Source organism: Pan paniscus, chromosome 8, assembly GCF_029289425.2.
Source record: "Pan paniscus chromosome 8, NHGRI_mPanPan1-v2.0_pri, whole genome shotgun sequence".
NCBI classification, from domain to species: Eukaryota; Metazoa; Chordata; class Mammalia; order Primates; family Hominidae; genus Pan; species Pan paniscus.
This window is the reverse complement of record NC_073257.2, coordinates 126,972,860-126,986,024: the sequence shown is the minus strand read 5'-3', so window position 1 is coordinate 126,986,024 and position 13,165 is coordinate 126,972,860. Positions and strand designations below refer to the sequence as shown.

Below are 13,165 nucleotides of genomic sequence, written 5' to 3'. Positions count from 1 at the left end.
GGTATCCATCCATGTGGTGCCAATTCTGCAGGTGCACAGACTGCACAAGTTGTGGAGATGCGGCTACCTCAATGTAGATCTGAAAGGATGCTACAGCAGCAGACTCATCATAAAGTACTTGCTAGAGCAATGCCTAATAGGGCCATGGGAGCAGGGCTGCCTCTGAGACCTCAGAACTACAGAGTCACCCATGTGCAGCCTCAGACTATAAGAGCAGCAGGCATGAGCCTCCAACCCATGAGAGCTGCTATGTAGGCTCAGCCCAGCAAAGCCTAAGGGCTGGGCTGCCTGAGGTCTTGGGAGCCCAATCCTCATCCAAGTATGCTCAGAAGGTGAAACATAAAGTCGAAAAAGATTATTCTCTAGCTTTCAGATTTAACATTGTTTGTTCTGTTGGGTTCTGGACTTATTTGGGGCCTGTTACCCCTTTTTTTTCTTTTGGAACAGGAATGTAGATCCTATACCTGTCTCACCATTGCACTTTGGAAGTAAACAACTTGTTTTGATTTCACAGGCTCACAGCTGGAAGGGAATTTGCCCCAGGATGAATTGTGCCTTGAGTCTCACCTATATCTGATTTAGAAGAGACCCTAGACTTTGGACTTTTGAGTTGGTGCTGGACTGAGTGAAGGCTCTGGATTAGTGTTGAGAGGTGGGGCATAATGGGAGGTGATTAAACCATGAGGGCATTAACGCTGTTACCTCAGGAGTGAGTTCATTATCAGGGGAATGGGTTCCTTATAAAAGGATGAGATTTGAATGCTTTTGCCTACCCCTTGACCCTCTATTTACCCTCTGCCACAGGACGATGCAGCAAGAAAGCCCTTACAAGATGTCAGCCTCTTGATCTTAGACTTCCCAGCCTCCAGAATCATGAGCCAATATATCTCTATTCATTATAAATTACCAAGTGTATTAGTCCATTTTCACACTGCTGATAAAGACACACCCAAAACTGGGAAGAAAAGGAGATTTAACCAGACTTACAGTTCCACATGGCTGGGGAGGCCTCAGAATCATGGTGGGAGGTGAAAGGCACTTCTTACATGGCAGTGGCAAGAGAAAAATGAGGAAGAAGCAAAAGCAGAAACCCCTGATAAACCCAGCAGATATTGTTGAGACTTACTCACTATCACGAGAATAGCACGGGAAAGACTGGCCCCTATGATTCAATTACCTCCCGCTGGGTAATTCCTTTACATAACACATCAAAAAATTCTAGGAGATACAATTCAAACTGAGGCTTGAATGGGAACACAGCCAAACCATATCATTCTGCCCCTGGCCCCTCCAAATCTCATGTCCTCACATTTCAAAACAAATGATGCTTTCCCAACAGTCCCCCAAAGTCTTAACTCATTTCAGCACCCCCAAGGTCTCATCTGAGACAAGGCAAGTTTTTTCCATTTATGAGCCTGTAAAATCAAAAGCAAGCTAGTTACTTCCTAGATACAATGGGAGTATAGGTATTGGATAAATACAGCCATTCCAAATGGGAGAAATTGGCCAAAACAAAGGGGTTACAGGGCCTATGCAAGTCCGAAATCCAACAGGGTAGTCAAATTTTAAAGGTCCAAAATGATCTCCTTTGACTCCAGGTCTCACATCTAGGTCATGCTGATGCAAGAGGTGGGTTCCCATGGTCTTGGGCAGCTCCGACCCTGTGGCTTTGCAGAGTGCAGCCTCATCCTGGCTGCTTTCATGGGCTGTCGTTGAACATCTGCGGCTTTTCCAGGCACATGGTGCAAGGTGTAGGAGCATCTACTGTTCTGGGGTCTGCAGGACAGTGGCCCTCTTCTCACAGCTCCACTAGGCAATGTTCCAGTAGGGACTCTGTGTGGGGGCTCCAACCCCCCTTTTCCCTTCCACACTGACATACAAAGGTTCTCCATGAGAGTCCCACCCCTGCAGCAAACTTCTGCCTGGACATCCAGGCATTTCCATAAATCTTCTGAAATGCAGACAGAGGTTCCCAAACCTCGATTCTTGACTCCTGTGCACCCGCAGGTTCAACACCACATGGAAGCTGCCAAGGCTTGGAGCTTGCACCCTCTGAAGCCACAGCCTGAGCTGCACCTTGGCCCCTTTTAGTCATAACTAGAGCAGCTGGGACAAGGGACACCAAGTCCCTAGGCTGCATACAGCACAGGAACCCTGGGCCTGGCCCACAAAACCATTTTTTCCTCCTATGCCTCCAGGCCTGTGATGAGAGGGGCTGCCCCGAAGATCTCTGACATGGCCTGGGGACATTTTCCCCATTGTCTTGGGAATTAACATTTGGCTTCTCCTTACTCATGCAAATTTCTGCAGCTGGCTTAAATTTCTCCTCAGAAAATGGGATTTTCTTTTCTATCATTGTCAGGCTGTACATTTCCCAAATTTTTATGCTCTGTTTCCCTTTGAGAATGGAATGCCTTTAACAGCACCCAAGTCACATCTTGAATGCTTTGCTGCTTAGAAATGTCTTCTGCCAGATACCTTAAATCATCTCGCTGAAGTTCAAAGTTCCACAAATCTCTAGGCAGGGGAAAAATGAAAGAAATTGAAGAAGACACCAAAAAAAATGGAAAGATATTTCATGCTCATGGATTGGAAGAATCAATATTGTTAAAATGTCCATACTATCCAAAACAATCTACAGATTCAAGGCAATCCCTATCAAAATGCCAATGACATTTTTCACAAAAATAGAAAACAAATCATAAAATGTATGCAGAGCCAAAAAGACCCAGAATAGCCAAAGCCATTCTGAGCAAAAAGAGCAATACTGGAAGCATCATATTACCTGACTTTAAGTTATACCACAGAGCTATAGTAACCAAAGCAGCATGGTACTGGCATTAAAAAAAAGAGGAAAAAAAAAGGACACATAGAGCAATTACAGAATAGGGAACCCAGAATAAATCCATACTTACAGTGAACTCATTTTTGACAAAGGTGTCAAGCACATACACTGGGGAAGTAACAGTCTCCTCAATAAATTGTGCTGGGAATACTGGATATCCATATGAAGAATAATGAAGCTGGACCCCTATCTCTCACCATATACAACAATCAAATGAAAATGGATTAAAGACTTAGAAATCTAAGACCTCAAACTATGAAACTACTACAACATTCGGAAAACTCTCCAGGACACCTGGAGACTAGGCAAAGATTTCTTGAGTAATACCCCACAAGCACAGGCAACCAAAGCAAAAATGGATAAATGGGATCATATCGAGTTAAAAAGTTTCTGCACAGCAAAGGAAACAATCAACAACATGAAGAGACGATCCACAGAATGGAAGAAAATATTTGCAAACTATCATTCTGACAAGGGATTAATAACCAGAATATATAATAAGCTCAAACAACACTGTAAGAAAAAAAATCTAATAATCCAATTCAAAAATATGCAAAAGATCTGAATAGACATTTCTCAAAAGAAGACATACCAATGTCAAAAGGTAAATAAAAAGATGCTCAACATCACTGATCATCAGAGAAATGAAAATCAAAACTACAATGTGATATTATCTCACTCCAGTTAAATAGCTCATATCCAAAAGGCAGACAGAAACAAATGCTGGCAAGGATATAGAGAAAAGGGAACCCTCTTACATTGTTGGTGGGAAGGTAAATTAGTGTAACTACTATGGAGAACAGTTTGCAGGTTCCTCAAAAAATTAAAAATAGAGCTACCATATGATTCAGCAATCCCACTGCTAGGTATATACCTAAAAGAAAGGAAATCAGTATATTGAAGAGACAGCTGTACTTCAATGTTTGCTGCAGCTCTATTCACAACAGCCAAAATCTGGAAGCAACCGAAATGTCTATCAAGAAATGAATGGATAAATAAACTGTGGTACATATACAAAAGGGAGTACTATTCAGCCATAAAAAAGAATGATATCCTGTCATTCACAACAACATGGATGGAACTGGATGTCATTACATTACATGAAATAAGCCAGGCACAGAAAGACAAACATTGCATTTTCTCAGTTATTTCTGGGAGCTAAAAATTAAAATAGTTGAATTCATGGAGATAGAGTAGAATGATGGTTACCTGAGGCTGGGAAAGGTATTGGGGTGGGGGAAATGGGGATGGTTAATGGGTAGAAAGTATAATTAGTATGAATTGTTTATAACACAAAGAAAGGATAAATGCTTGAGGTAATGAATACCCTATTTACCCTGATGTGGTTATTAGGCATTGTATACCTGTATCAAAATATCTCATTTATCCCATAAATATATACACCTATAACATAACCACAAAAATAAAAAATAAAGAGATATGGGCGAGGAAATATCACCAAAGAAAGATTTCCCTGATTATTTTTTTAAAGTCTACAAACTGGAAATTGAAATTAAAAGAAATACTACCAACTACAATAGCCTTAAAGAACATAAAATATTTTGGTATAAAATCGAAAAATATGGCCGGGCGCAGTGGCTCACATCTGTAATCCCAGCACTTTGGGAGGCTGAGGCAGGCAGATTGCCTGAGGTAAGAAGTTCGAGACCAGCCTTGCCAACATGGCGAAACCCCATCTCTACAAAAAATACAAAAAATCAGCCAGGCGTGATGATGGGCGCCCGTAATCCCAGCTACTCAGGAGGCTAAGGCACGAGAATCGCGTGAACCCAGGAAGCAGGGGTTGCACTGAGCCGAGAGCATGCCATTGCACTCCAGCCTGAGTGACAGAGCACGACTCCATCTCAAAAAAAAAAAACACTAAAAATATATACACAGAATCTGTATCTGATAACTACAAAAAACTGTTGTAAAAAATCAATGAAAACCCAAACAGATGAAAAAAAATACTGCAATGAAGAACGAGATAATTCAATATTGTTTACATATCAATTCTCCTCAGAATGATTTACTAAGTCAACACAATCTCAATAAAAATCCCAGCAAGACTTTTTTAATTGACAAACAGTTCTAAAATGTATATGAAAAACAAAATGAACCAAGTAAATTTTCAAAAATAAAAATAAAGTTGGGGGAATCTCATTATCTAACTTCAAGATTTACTGTAAAAATATACTAATCCTAGCATTTTGGGAGGCCGAGGTGGGTGGATCACCTGAGGTCAGAAGTTAGAGACCACCAGCCTGGCCAACATGGCAAAACCTCATCTCTACCAAAAATACAAAAATTAGCCAGGTGTGGTGGCACGCGCTCGTAATCCCAGCTGCTCAAGAGGCTGAGGCAGGAGAACCGCTTGAACCTGATGAGCAGAGATTTCAGTGAGCCGATACCGTGCCACTGCACTCCAGCCTGGGCAACAGAGTGAGACTCCATTTCAAATATATGTATGTATATATATACACATATATATACATTAATAAAGTACATACATACATTAATCAAGTAAGTGAGGAATTTGCAAAAGGATAGAGATATGGATCAATGGAACAGAAAAGAGTCAAAAAATAAATATACATAAAGACGTCCAATTAACTTTCAATAAAGGTACAAAGACATTAATGAAAAAAGGATAGTCTTTTCAACAAATGGTCATTGGATAATGATAAAGGCTCAGTTTATCAGGAGGACATAATCCAAAATTTTATGCACCTAATAACATAGTTTCAAAATACATGAAGGATAAACAGATAAGACTGCAGGGACAAACAGGTAAATACAAAATTATAACTGAAGATACCCTTCTCTCAATAAATGGTAAAAACAGACAGAAAATCAGAATGGTTGTAGAAGACTTGAACAAGACTATTAACCAAGTTGACCTAATTGAAATGTATACAACACTCCACCCATCAATAGAAGAATACGCATTATTTTCACACGCCCAAAAAAATACTTACCAAGATAGACAATATTCTGGCCAATAAATTTTAAAGGATTCTAGTCATATAGCCTTCTGTATATTAAATAAGTTGAATTTATATTAATAAAAGTTGAATTTGGAGTTAAAGAAAACTTCAGGCCTAGAGGGTGTCAATGGTGAATTCCACCAAACACTAATGAAGAAATAATGCCAATTCCCTAAAAACTCTTTCAGCAAATGATCAGGAGAGTCCCATGGTGCTTATTATATGAGGCCAGCATTATCTTGTCACCGAAACTAGTCATATATTATAAGAAAAGTGCAGACTAATATCTCTCATGAACACAGATACAAAAATTCTAAATAAAACTTTAACAACCAAATCCAACCTAAAATAAAAAGGAAAGCATATCGTGTCAGAGGAAGTTTATCTTAGGAATGTAAGGTTGGTTTAACATTCAAAAATTATGTACATAATTCACCATGTTAACAAACTTGAAAAAATCATATGATTATCTCAATGGGCACAGAAAATGCATTTAATACAATCCAGTTTCCATCACTGGTAAAAACTCTTGGCAAACTAGGAATAGAAGGGAACTTTCTCAGTGTGATAAAAGGCATCTAAAAAAAACTTACAGATAACATCATACTTCATGGTTAAAGATCAAATATCTCCCCCTAAATCTTAAGTAAGATTGACCACTCTCATCACCTCCATTCATTACTGTAATAGAGGTTCTGGCCAGTGAAATAAGGCAAGAAAAAAAAAGGCATCTAGATTGTAAAGAAAGAAGTAAATATATCTTTGTCTGTAAACAATATAATCATCTAAGTAGAAAACCATAAGGAATCTGCAAAAATCTACTACAAGTAATAAGTAAGTTTGGCAAGATTGCAAGATAAAAAATCAAACATACAAAAATCAGTTGTGTTTCAGTATAATAGCAACAATCAAAAGTGAAAGTTTAAAAAATGCCATTTACAATAGCATCCAAAAATATTAACTACTTAGGGAAAAATCTGACAAAAGAGGTGCAAGATCTATTGACTAGAAATTTAAAAACACTGCTGACAGATTAAACAACTAAATAAATAAACAGATATACCATGTAGGAAACTCAAAATTGACAAGGTATTCATTTTCCCCAAAATTGATCTATAGACTCAACATAATTACAAACAAAATCCTAGTAGGCTTTTTATAGAAACTGACAAGCTGATTCTAAAATTCATATGGAAATACAAAGAACTCAGAGTAGCCAAAATAATTGGAAAAGAACAAAACTGAAAAACACTCCCAGAATTCAAGACTTACAAAGAAACAATAATCAAGACATTGTTGTACTGACATACAAATAGACAAAGAGATCAAGAAACAAAGCAGAGTCCAGAAATAGAAACACAAATATATGAATGGTTTCAACAAAGGTACAAAGCTACTTTAACAGAGAAAGAATACTCTTCTCAACAAATAGTGCTAAAACAAATACCTATATGCCAAAAAACTGAATTTAGATCCATACCACTCCCCATATATAGAAATTAACTTAAAATGGACCATAAATATAAATGTAAAATCTAAAATTACAAAACTTCTAGAGAAAAAAAAATGAAGAAAATCTTCATCAACTTGGTTTAGGCAGTTTTCTTTTTTTATTATTATTATTTTTTAAAGACATGGTCTTGCTGTGTTGCCCAGGATGGAGTACAGTGACACAATCACAGCTCAGCTCACTGCAGCCTCCAATTCCTGTGTTAAAGTGATCCTCCCATCTCAGCCTTCCAAGTAGATGGGCTAAATGCGCACACCGCCACGACCAGCTAATTTTTCAAATGTTTTTGTATAGGCACGGTCTTGCCTTGTTTCCCAGGCTGCACTCAAACTCCTAGACTCAAGTGATCCTCCTGTCTCAGGCTCCCAAAGCGCTGGGATTACACACATGAGCCACAGTACCCAGCCTAGGCAAACTTTTCTTAGGCACAACATGAAAAGCATAAAAGAAAAAAATGATAAACTGGAATTAATCAATTTAAAACTTAGATTCTTTGAAAAATACTGTCAAGAGATTTCATTCTCTTTGCATTGTGTTTTCATAGACAAGCCCCAGACTGGTAGAAAATATATGCAAATGATATACCTCATAAGAAGCTAGTAATCCAGAAAATGTAAAGAACTCACAAAAATCAGTAAGAAAATTTTTTTAACATGCAAAAGGTTTGAATAAATGCCTATTACAGAAGATATACAGATGGCAAGTAAGCACATGAGAAGATACTCAATATCATTAGTAATTCGGGAAATGCAAATTAAAACCCAATAATATACCATTCACTTATTAGAATCACAAAAATTTAAAAGACTAACCATACCAAGTATTGGTATGGATGTGAAATTAACTAGATAGAACACTGACTCACTGCTGGTGGGAACATAAATGATACAACTACTTTGGAAAACAGTTTGTCAGTTTCTTTAACAGTTACACATATATCTACCCATATGATCCAGCCATTCTCAGGTTATTTCCCCAAGAGAAAGGAAAGCATATGACCATACAAAGATAAAAAGGCTTCCACATGAAACTTCATAGCAGCTTTATAAGGAACAGCCAAAAATTTGAAACAATCCAAATGTCCATCAGCAGTTGAATGGATAAACAAATTATGGTGTATCCAGACACTGGAACACTATTCGGCAGTAGAATAAACTACTAACACACCATGAATGAATCTCAAAATAAACATGCTGTGTGAAAGAAGCCAGACAAAAAAGAAGTATATAATGTATGATTCTATTTACAAAAAGTTCTAGAAAATACCAACAAATCTATAGTGAGAGAAAGCAGATCAATAGTTGCCCTGGGACAGGAATTGGCAACTAGAAAAGGGAGGGTTTACAAAGGAAACACATGGAAACTTTCTAGCGTGATCGGTATTTTTATGATTTTGATTGTGGTGACAGTTTCAGATGCAAATACATATGACAAAACTTATCAAATTGCATAATTTAAATAAATAAATTGTACATTTTAAATTGTGCTGTATGACAATTATACCTCAATCTCTTAAAAATTTTGTTTAAATAACTATCAAAATTATAATTAAACACCTCATTTTTGACAATACTAAGAAGGAAAAATAGTGCTATTAGGGCAGTATATAAGGGGTAACCTAGTGTGAAGAGTCAGACAAGCCTCCTTTAGAAACTAGTATTTAAGTGGCCAGGCGCAGTGGCTCACGCCTGTAATCCCAGCACTTTAGGAGGCCGAGGCGGGTGGATCACAAGGTCAGGAGATCGAGACCATCCTGGCTAACACGGTGATACCCCGTCTCTACTAAACAAAAAATTAGCCGGGCGTAGTGGCGGGCGCCTGTAGTCCCAGCTACTCGGGAGGCTGAGGCAGGAGAATGGCGTGAACCCAGGAAGCGGAGCTTGCAGTGAGCCGAGATTGCGCCACTGCACTCCAGCCTGGGTGACAGAGCCAGACTCGGTCTCAAAAAAAAAAAAAAAACACTAGTATTTAAGCTAAGATTAGAAGGATGATCAGTAATCATCCAAGCAAAGACCAGAGAGGAAAGAGTTCACAGAAGTAACTGTGTATAAAATGCACTAAGGCCAAAAGGAATGTGACACTTTCAAGGAACTTCAAGAGGCCAGTCAGGGCAGAGGAAAGGAGGCCTGAGTCTAACCAGCTAAAGGAGCCAAATCATGCAGACACGTGTTCTTGAAAACCATGCTACTATGCTACTACAAGTAACTTACCTTATCAATTTAGAATCTAAGAAACACTCAATTTAAATTATTTTAAATTCCTACTGTGTGATTATACACTTTAATAATGTAAAAATAATCCATGGATATAAATTATCCATTAAAATAAAACTTTTAAATAAAGAAGTCTTAGGGACAGGGAACATTCAGTTTAAGTTTATAATTACTGTCAGTTTCCTTACAAGTAAAAAGGATTCCAAATATATATGTATTTACATATGCATATGTATATTTGTTTTTTGTTGTTGTTGTTGATTTTTGTTTTGTTTTGAGACGGAGTCTCGCTGTGTTGCCCAGGCTGGAGTGCAGTTGCGCGACCTATGCTCACTGCAACCTCCGCCTCCTGGGTTCAAGTGATTCTCCTGCCTCCGCCTCCTGAGTAACTGGGACTACAGGCGCGTGCCATCACACCCGGCTAATTTTTGTATTTTTAGTAGAGACGGGGTTTCACTGTGTTAGCTAGGATGGTCTCGATCTCCTGACCTCATGATCCGCCCGCCTCGGTCTCCCAAAGCGTTGGGATTACAGGCGTGAGACACCAAGCCAGGCAATATGCATATATTTTTAACAGCTTAGGGGAAGAGTTTACACACTTTATTCTGCCCGTTTTTGTTTATAATAACAACCTAATTCCTGACATTATATCATTACATCTTCATTTTGCTGTCACTACAAATAGAATGCTTCATATATGTATATATAAATTTTTAAGAAGAGTCTCGCTCTGATACCCAGGCTGGAGCGCAGTGGCGTGATTACAGCTCACTGCAGCCTCAACCTCCTGAGCTCAAGTAATCCTTCCGCCTCACTCTCTCTTGTAGCTGTGACCACAGGTGTGTGCCACCATGCCCAGCTACTTTAAAAATATTTTTTGTAGAGATGAGGTCTCACTATCTTGCCCAGACTGGTCTCAAACTTCTGGGCTCAAGGGATCCTTCCACCTCGGCCTCCCCAAGTGCTGGGATTACAGGCCTGAGCCACGGCACCCAGCATACTTCCATTTTAAATGCGTGAAATGAAGTATCCAAATTTGACTAACCTAAGAGGGGTAAAAATATACCCCTTTATATTTGACTAATATAAAGAGCAATACTCTTTATATTTATATAAATTTATATAAATCTCTACAAAATTAATTCTCAAGGGCTCCCTTCTAAAAGAGAACGTCATTCAAATAGATTATAGCAGAATATTTTCTTGCTTAACATTACACTGAACTATTCAAATAAATATAACTTGAATTAGAGTCTGTATCTTTGATTATTATATTTCAAATATATTTTCCTATTCTCAATCCCAAATCCTTTAGTCTAGCTTTGGGTGAAAAATCAATGTTCCTTTTGTTTTACCTGTGTAAGGAAGGAATGGCTTGTTATTCTGAGTGCTTTATTCTTTTCAAATGGAAACAGAAGACTGGAATCAATGCTAAGAGAACTGAAGTACCACTTTTGATACTATATTTGCTTCTGCATTTCTTCCCCCAACTATCAATCTTCTATCCTCAAGAAGCATTTGAAGAACATTTTTATTCCCTGGCGAAATCCCTATAGTAGAAAAAAAGCTAAGTTACCATGGAGCCAACCAATTAATTTTGACACCTGCTTACCAAGATTGATCAATCATTTTTAATGTCTGTTTGTAAGGTTGCTATCCTTCAGTTTAGAAAAAGATTTTCAAGATAGTTAGTGAAGTGAGATTTTCTAGTTAAAGCCTTTCCCACTGTGTTATTACTTCAAATGCCAGGTAAAACAAGCTACTATCTTCAAATAAACCTTTCATAGCTTTATTTGCATGTACTTTACCAAGAAGAATTCTTTTCTACTATACATAATCCTTCTCTTTAACATTAAATACCAATGTGTTCTTTATCCCCAAGAGTATACATAATAAAAACACAGATCGTCACACCAGTTATATTTACTCTAATTAATAGCTTGTATTCCACAGAGAAATGCAAAAGCATTTACCCAATAGAGTACAATGAGTCCTAGGAAATAATAGCTTCCAAGGAAATGATGAATACTCAGTGATTAGCTCAGGATTTATTGTTATTTAACAATATCTACATCAAATATCTATTCTTCTTCTACTCACTAATGTATTTTGTTTATGAACACCACCTCTCAATGTTATTTAAGCTAGTTTTAACTTGATCTGTGATCTTTTTAACTGGGACAACATCTGCTAGTGAGGTCACAGGCTGCTGATCCAGCTGATTAACAAGTTCCGCTACTTTAAAATGAAGCTTCTCAGGACTGCAGCAAATTTTGTCCTCTTAAGACAAACGGAGCAAACCCACCCACACAAAAGCCAATATCCCTACATACAAATCAGGCACTCTCCCTATTTATGTAAAAAAATGTAAAAAATGGATGAGGCTTTTTCACTGCTGACTACCAGTTTATATGTTCAAAATTCTCTCTTGCTAGGTAAAGACGCTGAATTCTACTGTCATAGCAAACGTTTAAGAACACAAGCAAAAAAAAGCAACTAACAAGCAGAATTCATTAAGATCTCTTTCCTCATCTTGAAACACTTTTTAAACTTTTAATCAGCATCTCTCCTAATTTTTTTAAAAAGTATTTTTAAAACTACATTACTATACTTTAACTTTAAAGTATAAACCCTAGAAAAATTTCAACCTATTGCATAAGTTTCATAAAACTTCACTTTAAGATTTCACTTCCAAAACCTACTAGTTAATTTAAATCATAGACTCTACCGAAAATTTTAAAGTGCCATTTAAAAAATATACATTTTTACATTGAGTTTTAAGGGACACTTATTTTAATCAGTAATAGTAAGTTTTTTTTTTTTAAAAAGGAAAGTATGCTGTGTTTAAAATTCCAGGAAATTGTCCTAGAATACATTAATAAGGTGAACTAGTCTTACCTTTGCCTTAGAGCCCAAGAGAAATTTCACCTAGATTTTGGCTATCATCCTAACAATATCAGTAATCTACAATATTCAAGAGCCACAAACCAGCCAGCAAACTTCATATTAAATACCTAGAAGACTAAGAAGCTGACTTTCTTAATGACTGTTACCTGCATGTTGTTAGAAGCCTGCCCCAATGTTAACTGACTTTTGCTACTCCCCTACACTGTGACCCATTGCTTTTTATATCAGGCAAGAATGTAATAAACACCAACCAGTACGAAGAAAGTATCTTCACCTTAGCAAGCAAACTTCTTAGGCTCCTTGAGCTTCAGACAAGCCAAAGCGATGTTCCCGCACAAAAGCTGATAGTGAATTAACCGATCAGAAAAAAATCCATTATCCTCACCACATAAAAACGTCCTTCTATCTAACCTAAAGTCACCTTTGTATTTCTCAATTCAAGATTGTCCTAGCAAATACAACACAGCAAATTCGTTAAAAGTACACATTCTGGAGTGTGTACTGGCTCCAGAATGTGCCAGCTGATTTGGAATCATAACTCGGCCCTTACTACTGTGTAATCCTGGCCAAGTTACTTCAATGTATCGCCTCGATTTCTCTCCGTAAATCCAGCATAATAATTCTAGCAACTCATAGAGTTGTTGTAGGGAATAAATGAGAAAATCGACATAAAGCGCTTAGAAGAGTGTTTGGCACTTAGCAA

The 13,165-nt window shown here is 37.6% G+C and overlaps 1 protein-coding gene across 6 annotated transcripts in view; it reads right to left on the bottom strand.

Moving 5' to 3' along the window:
- The window catches only part of ATRNL1 (attractin like 1), an 857,023-nt gene that overhangs the window by 838,774 nt on the left and 5,084 nt on the right, over nt 1–13,165 (bottom strand). The window lies entirely within an intron of this gene.